The sequence below is a fragment of the Montipora capricornis genome, chromosome 7 (assembly GCF_036669925.1).
Source record: "Montipora capricornis isolate CH-2021 chromosome 7, ASM3666992v2, whole genome shotgun sequence".
In the NCBI taxonomy this organism is placed as follows: Eukaryota; Metazoa; Cnidaria; class Anthozoa; order Scleractinia; family Acroporidae; genus Montipora; species Montipora capricornis.
Genome location: NC_090889.1, coordinates 5,613,099 through 5,621,605, shown reverse-complemented (window position 1 = coordinate 5,621,605; position 8,507 = coordinate 5,613,099). Strand labels below are relative to the sequence as shown.

Here is an 8,507-nt window from a genome sequence, read left to right as displayed (position 1 = left end):
TATACCTGTGTAAATCCAGATAATAGTAGGAAGTAAGCAGTCTTCAGACAAACCCCCACTTTTACCTGAATGCGACGTACAGTTAATGGTGGAAAGGAGTCGCCAACACCTGGGGTGCAGGGATCGCGCAGTGGTGAGAGCACTAGCCTCCCACCATTGTGGCCCGGGTTCGAATTCCAGACTCCACGTCATATGTGGGTTGAGTTTGTTGCAAACAGTTTCAACATCACTGTTCAACAAAATCGAACGGATGTTGAAGAAAATGTTGGATCCGTTTGCCCATGCCTTGAGCACGAGTAAACGTAGAAACAAGTGCTTATTTATTTCAAATTTTACAAGAAAAATCATCTTTATTGCACTAATTTCAACCATCTGCACTAATTCACTATTCTGCACTCTGCTTGGGATAAAGTGACGTACTCTCAGCCAATCAACACACTGAAATTTTTGCATGTATATTATTATGATACAGAATACCAATTATTCTACGATATTAAACATGGCAGTCATACTTAACTATGACTTGTTTTAGATTAGCTGTTTTTTTGTGCATTTGTCCTTAGCCCAGGAATGCCGGAAATGTTGTCACCAAGTGGTGCCTTGGTTGGCGCGGGACTGGGCAAAAGCGTGGCCTTTGTAACAGATGGCAGATTCAGCGGAGCTTCCCATGGCATTATGATTGGTCACGTATCCCCTGAGGCTCAAGTGGGTGGTCCAACGGATTGCTTAGAGACAGTAATATAGTTATCATAGACACGGAAAATGCACCATTATCTGTGGTATGTATATGAAGGGATAACCCTAGCTTACAAACCTTTTTACGGTGATTCGTTTCCCTTAATCAACTCGTTAGAATAAACTTAATTTTCATGCTTCAGTCCCCTTCCTCGCAGCACCACGGCTGATCCCATTATTCTTTGAAAAACTGGTATTCTCAATAAAAATCATCGAACAAATCGCGGCATAGAAATGGTAAAACTAATCCAATCTTACCAAAATGCCAGCCCTGACCAATTCTTCCTCGATCTGAGTACAATCTTAAATTCAACTCAATCCAGGTTTTTTCGTTCTGTCATGCACTAGCTGGTACTATTTATTTATGTTACTGTTTTTTGCATTTTGCTTTTTTAAACCATTTTTGTTTTTTTATCATTAGTTTTGCTGATTTTGTTCAGTTACTTTTTGGCTACTTCAGTTTTTATCATATTTTAATAACAACCCAATTAAGTAATTAGCTCGTTTAATCCCAAGTATTCTAAGTAGCTCTTTGCCCAATTAAGTTCCTTACTTTAGCAATATCTCTTCTATATTTGTGGCAAAATAAATAGATGTTTGCTGTTATTGTTGTTGTTCTTGTGTACCAAAACAAGAGTATTTTGGTCTCTTTGACATTGCTTTTGACATGACGTCACCTACGCTATTTTGAGTTTCCTGGACAGAGAAACAGCGACAATCTATTTATTGTCTTGAAATCATCAGTTAGCGAAATTCAGTGAAATCAAGCAAGATTTAAAAATAACTGCTTAAAACCTTAAAGGAAGGTTTGAATCAAACAGCAAATACAAAAGGAGACAGGGATGGGGAAAATTGAAGAAGATTAAAGTGGATTTGCTAACTGTCCAGCCTAACCGTTTTCCAAGGTTTAATTAAGTTGGTATTTTTAGAGACAAACATTTTTGTGACAAAACTTTGATTTGTGTTTTTAAAAGCTATTTCTGGGTTGACGTCAAGTTGCATAACGAGAACTGGGGCACGTTATTGGTAAAACTACACAAAATCAACTGCACTGCCGTGACACAGGCTCTTTAACCTCTATTTTTATTAAAGCAACTTCTGTTGTTTCGGTTAAGAACCATAAGTTCTCGAACCAATAATTCCTTAGTTTACATCAGAAACTGTTTTGCCTTTAATTCGATTTTTCAAATACCTTTTGGGTTGCTGAAAAGCTTGTGCTGCAAAATGACCTTTTATCAGCTAGACGCTTATTCATGAGTAACATTATTACTAGTTTTGCTAACTGGTTTTACAAAACGTGTTGCACGTGTGAAATGGTTATCATGTTGACGGTGGGGAAATAACTGATGTCTTTCTCTCACACAGACCCAAACGTTTTTTTTTCCTCTTTCAGGAACTTACCGATGAAGAGCTGAGTGCGCGAAAAACAGAATGGCTTCCCCCACCGCGAAGACTGACGGGATTACTTCACAAGTACACCAAAGTAGTTTCCAGTGCTCACGCAGGCGCGGTTACCTATTAGCGAGACCCTCTAGCAACGATGACACTGCATTTAAATCAGATATTATGGAGTATGGATTAATTGCTCATTCCAATGATTATTTGTCGTACTTTTTGAAAATGGAACCTCAGGAGTCTCCTGGTCACAAATATTACACGAAAAAGGGGGGAGGGAGGGGGTGGGGGAATTTATAGTACACACAGTTCTTCCGTCCAGTCGAAACATTCGTCAAGACGAATCAATAGTCAAGTGTAACTGTTACCGACGGATTGTCTCTCTTGGACCAACTTGGCAAATTCAAATAATTCGTTTGATGGTTCGTCTGTGTACAAATACGGGAAAAGGGACGGATCATCTGTCTGGACGAAGTATCCACGATCGGGCGTCTGTCAAGACGAACTACCATGATAATTCGTAATTTCCTGTATTTGTATACAGACGAATTATCAAACGACCGATATGTTCATTTGCCCAAGTTTGTCCCATTCGGATGATTCGTCTTTAATATAAATTCAGCCAATCATATGAAAAATGTGCTTTTGTTAAATAACTATTAATCACTCGAGCGAGTCTCTTATGGGTTAAAATTAGAGAATCCTAACATTGTCTAAATTGACCAATTTCGATATATTGAAATTCAGTCCTAAACAATAGGCATCATCTCGAGGCTCTGGGGAATAAATATAAGGACTTCATGAGTTTATTCCCCAGAGCCTCGAGATGATGTCTTTTGTTTAGGACTAAATTTTAATATAATGAAGTTGTCTATTCCCATGGCACCGTTGTCATCAAGCCGTTGTGACTAGGAATTGCGTGTCCACACCGATGACAAAAATGTGCCACCAAAACCCATTCTGTTCCGCAAGAGGTGCAGAACATTTTGAGGAAACAGGAGTCAATGATACAAGTTTAAAGTGCCCCTGTTACCAAAAAATCAATTCATATTTTTCTTTGCCTTTCAAAACAATGTCAACAAAACACTAAGTGACCCGCGTTTTAAGCCTTGATTTCAAAAAGACACCTCTTTATTTTAACTGTAATTTTCCTATTTAGGGTTAGGGTTAGGGTTACTAACATTATGTTCTTGAGAGAGCTGGATCGAGGAGAAAATGACGTCAAAGGCTCACTAGTTTAAGAATGCAATACGTGTGTACGCCGCAGAATTAATATGCAGCACGGGGGTTTTGGGCTTTCAGACTTTTAAACTTACGCTTTGCATATATAATAAGCTGCGTTCACACGCTGAAATTTTAAGCTAGTGAGCCTCTGACGTCACTTTTCCCTGGATCCAACCGTCTGAGGTCCAATCGGTCAGTTTTGAACGTGAGTAATGGCGGACCGTGAAATCCAAAACTTACACTCAAAGTAAACGGCCTTTGGATAAAAATCAAAGATCAAAATTTTGCCAGTCAGGTGTTAAGCAAACACACTTTCAAAATCTGAAGGAAAAAAGGAAGTGTTTTTTTTTTATCACAGGGGCACTTTAAAGGAACGAGGAATACAGCCTTGAACGAGCGTGGCACGATGTTATCGCGATAGTTTCGCAAAGAATTACTGAAATGTGTGTGAGCATATTTTGTGCTTTTAATTTGCAGTAACATTCTTTTAATTTGATGCAACTCATTTTTTTTTTATTTGCGGCAACGTTTATAAATTTGCAGCAACTTTATTTAATTTGCCGCATGTCCCTGGTGGGCCAACGTAAAGTTCCTCATGCTTCACATGGAAGCTTTAATCTTGACCTTATCTCAAACGGAGAAGCACATGTTATTTAAGGAAATATGAATCATGATAAACTGTTCAGTGAACAGTCAAAAGAACGAAAGGAATTGGAACGAAGATATTTCGATGAATTATTGCCTAGCCCACCCAGGCAAGTTCTCATGTGCAGTAGACTTGTTTCTTGATCTTAACTTTGCCATTTTTTGAAGATTCGTTGAAACATGTCATCGCAATGGTTTTTTTGTAATCTTAGTTGAGGCATGTGTACAATTAGAAAAGTATGATGTTCAAACAGTAATGCGACAACTTATTTGGGCGTATTTTAGACAGCATTGCAACTCCTTTGCATCAATTTGAGTTTGAATTCAGTTTATCCATTCATTCAGTCCATTCTACTTTTCACCAGTCAGCCATGCATTGCCATGCAGAGATTCCACGTCAGTAACCATCTCTGTCTCCTCAGAATCACTCCTTAGTCCGATCCGAAGGCAAGACACAACTAGGTGTGACCGGCGTGATGTGGGTTTGTTGAGGCAGGTGCGCATGCATTCCAATGATCTCGAAGAGCTTGGAGAAAGCTTTTAAAAAAAATTGTAACGTCTCATCACAGCCACCATTTCAGGAAACGCCAAAGTTAAGGTATTTGAAAGAACATCATTTATTAAAGGTGCGTTGAGATGTAGTCGACAGTAAAGTTCTACCCATTGCAAAATGAATGTGGAGGCCTTGCAGAAGGCCTTTATTATCCACCGTGTCAAAGGCCACTTTAAGATCAAGGACCACCATTAAAATTACTTGCATGATGTCAATGTTCATTAAAATATCGTTCTGCACCACATCAATGTAACGAGGTTTCCGGACTGTGGTGCTGACGGATGACTGTTCTCAGCTTATTGTTCTTGGCTGCAGCCGTTATCATTTGGTCAGACACGAGCGGAATGAAAAGCTATCCTTATCGCATTTCATATTATAACTAAAACAAGGCCAACCAAGAAGGTCATCGTGATATGGCACATGATAAGGCACATGATAAGTCACACTTCTAAAGTTTTCAGCGACCCCAGCTATGGCTTGTGGACTGAAACACAATGTACAATTGAGCAATTTAAAACCAGTTAAAGGAACTCATAAGATCATCTAAGTAATTGTTAATTGGTCTTTTCAGACCTCATTTATGTTTCAACATTTCTCAGTGTTTTTTCTTTACATTTGGTCATTCAAGTTTAATTCCCATTGAAGTTTAAGGGTTCTTCATTTGCTTCCGGCCTTCATTTCTCTTGAAACAGCACCACGAGTTCCACATCCATTACCCTCTTTACGTCTTCTTATGTAACCAGAACTGTGTCGGCCACTTTTTGAACTACCTTGCTCGTTTTCCCTTCAATTGTTTCCAGATCACTTCTCATTAGCCAATCAAACACTCCCTTCAATGTAGCTTTGGCCGCTTCCACTCCTTCTAGTGCTATTCTCATCTGCTCTTCTCTCAAAAGCCCCATGAACTCTGTAGTGAGAATTGTTTGAGAGGATTCAACTCCTTTCCTTGTGTGGTCTAAGAAGACTAGTGCTAGTAAAGCAAAATTTTCGTCACAACAAAGTTTCGCAATCTCTTCTTTGACAAATACTTCGAATCCATCTTCGTCCACTGGTTTCGTGCCTTTGCTCTTGTCATCGTTGAGAAACCAAAAGTTGCAAGGAAAAATTGGTAACAATACAAACTAACGTTAATCAGGTTTTTTTTTTTTTTTTTTTTTTTGGTTTCCTCACGCTCTGGTGGGGTTATTCTTTGTACACTTGCTATGACATCCTTGCACATACCCAGAAGAAATTGAGTACACAGCCACCAGCAACTCTGTGTGATCTTTCTTTGGGAGATTCTTGTCTTGCATTCTCAAGAGATCACCCTCTAGATGCAAACCAAGATTTTTAAGGTATGTTTGCAGTTGATAAGTCAGTGACTAAAACCTTCTTAGTATACCGAACGTCTTTGGCAAAATGTGTTTTCTAACCTCAGCAACAACTTTGGCTGCTTCGGTTCTTCATACATCAGTAGTTTGCTCTGCAGCATGATGTAATGCGGCAAGTGATACGCCTCCAGGCACTCTTGGAGGCAGTCCAGCATGAACAGAAGACGGCTGGCAGAGTTGTCCTCTTTCCAGACGTCCTCGCCTTTACACTCACATTCCCGCAACAAAAAGTTCTTCAAATAGTACGTTGAAATCACATCAGGAAAATGGACTTTTTTTAGGATCTTTAGCAAAACCATGACATGTCACTGGATAGGAGAAACGCTTTCCCCAAGCTTGTTTTCCGCCAGTGAAAATGATGTTCTCCATTCGCTTTCCTCAATTACCCATACCCCTTCGGTGCTGCTTCCAGCCACAGGTACTGTGGATGTGGCCAGTGCTATTTCAGTGTTTTGGCAATAATAAGCTACATTCACAGGGTCATGGAGGCGCTTTCCTCTACCAACAGGTGCTAAATGACAACCAGATTCGAATATTTCCATGACCAGATCACATGAGGGCCAACCATTTGGGCGTGGGCTGATCAACCATTCCATTGCCGGCTCTGGCGACGCCATTGGATACTTAAAAACCCTAATTGATCCTCTTCGTAATTTGGAAAGCCCCCAGACTGAAGTCTACGCACAGGACCATGGAGAGGTATATAGGTGTGACGCTCTAACCAACTGAACATTAGAACCCACAAATGACCAGCTCCCAACGTCAGTGGCTTCATAGCTCAGTTGGTTAGAGCATCGCACCGGTATCGCGAGGTCACGGGTTCAAACCCTGTTGAAGTCCTGAATTGAATTTTTCAGGCTTCTTTACGCAATTGCAAAAATTGCGTTCATAACTGCGAGGATCATAGCTTCACTTGATTTCATATCCGCAGTTCATATATGATCCATTTCATATATCATTTTATCGTTGATACATTAGGCCAAAGAAGGGAGTCCCTCCCCCATCCCGAGTGTCAACGCACGCGAGATTCAAACAGATTATCAAATATTAAATTGGTGAAAGGCTTGCTTAATCTGGATAAAGTGAGTCAACGTTTATAAAATTGACATAGAAATGTAAGCACATTTTTTGCTAGAAGAGGCTGAGTCATACAAAAGTAAATGAATTGCGTGGAACCCACAAAATTGCACCACTATCCGCCCATGTAAAAAGTGTACTTTCCCTTTTACTTCTAACAGCTAAAATGGTCGATATTTCACTTACCAAGATTTGACCATCAATGGACTATGTTGTTATCTTCAAAAACATGTTATGGCTGTTCTCCCCCATCCCCTTGGGTTGACTCTTCAAAAATGGGATGTAGCAATTTCAAGGACTTCTTCTATAGGCCATTTCCAACTTTCGCAGGGAACTGAGGCGAGTTTCAAATTTTAACCAATTGATAAATTGGCACCATCACACGAAAGATAACGTTGTGATTAGCTATTTGACCAAGGTTGATAAAGTTAGGTTGGACAGAGATCAAGTTTTGGGTCTTGAGACAGTCATTGGCTCAAAATCCATACAAATCTCTCTAGCTTCTGGACAGCGTCCCTCAAAGCCGTATTGACTCTTAAATTTTTTACGATTTCTGTGATGTTGGTAAAAAATGAGCAAACATGGTGATTTTCACCTTAGTTATTTCCAAATAGTAGGTGCATGATGGGATTTTGCCGTTGTCCTCGTTTTAGTAACTACGCCACGTATGACCCCACCATACATTGAATACTAACCAACAAAGGTTCTCAGTCTTAATCTGAATCCTAATCTTAATCTCAATGAATTAGGAGCAATAACGTTCGATATTTAATCTCAAATCCAACCTTTGTCGGTTAGTATTCATCGTATGGTGGGATCATACATGGGGTTTTGGTGTTTTCGCTGTTTCGGTGTTTCGTGGTTTAGTAATGCCCGTGCACACATCATTTGCAAACTGACTGGTACCAGAAATATTACCATGATGAACAGAAATTTGCCATGCTGGGTTCAATGATGATGATCAAAATAATTATAATAATAACAATATATTTTAACTGGATAACCATTTCAGTTATAAAAACTGCTATCAATATGGGCCTGTGTAAAATAAAAATAAAAAATGACAAAACAAAACAAAAACTGTATACATAGATGACTGGTACTGGAACAAGTACCAATGGTAACTAAGCACAAAAACAACCTCCAGCACAGGGCGGGCACACTTAAAATGTCAATGTTCTCAACCTCTCTACAAGTAGTCACACTCGGTAATAGGCCATTCTACAGTTGTTTGCTCAGCGACCTAGCCTATGAATGGCTGCAAGGCTACCGGTGACCTTGCATTGATACAGCCCTGACTGCTTTTATCATGCAAATTGTGTTGTTGTAATTCTAATTAGTCCGTATTAACATTACAAAAGCACGGAGGTTTGTATCAAAACAGGGTCACCGGCAGCCTCGCTTACATTCGCAGGCCAGGTAACTTAGCTACAACTGTAAAATGGTCTATTGTAAAACCAACATGGCTTCACTCCCCTACTCACATGGCACCACAGTTTCTCTGGAAC

The 8,507-nt window shown here is 39.7% G+C and overlaps 1 pseudogene; it reads right to left on the bottom strand.

The window, feature by feature from the left end:
• Nucleotides 1-5,226: 5,226 nt before the first annotated feature.
• LOC138056862 (uncharacterized) lies at nt 5,227-6,726 on the bottom strand (annotated as a pseudogene).
• Nucleotides 6,727-8,507: the final 1,781 nt, after the last annotated feature.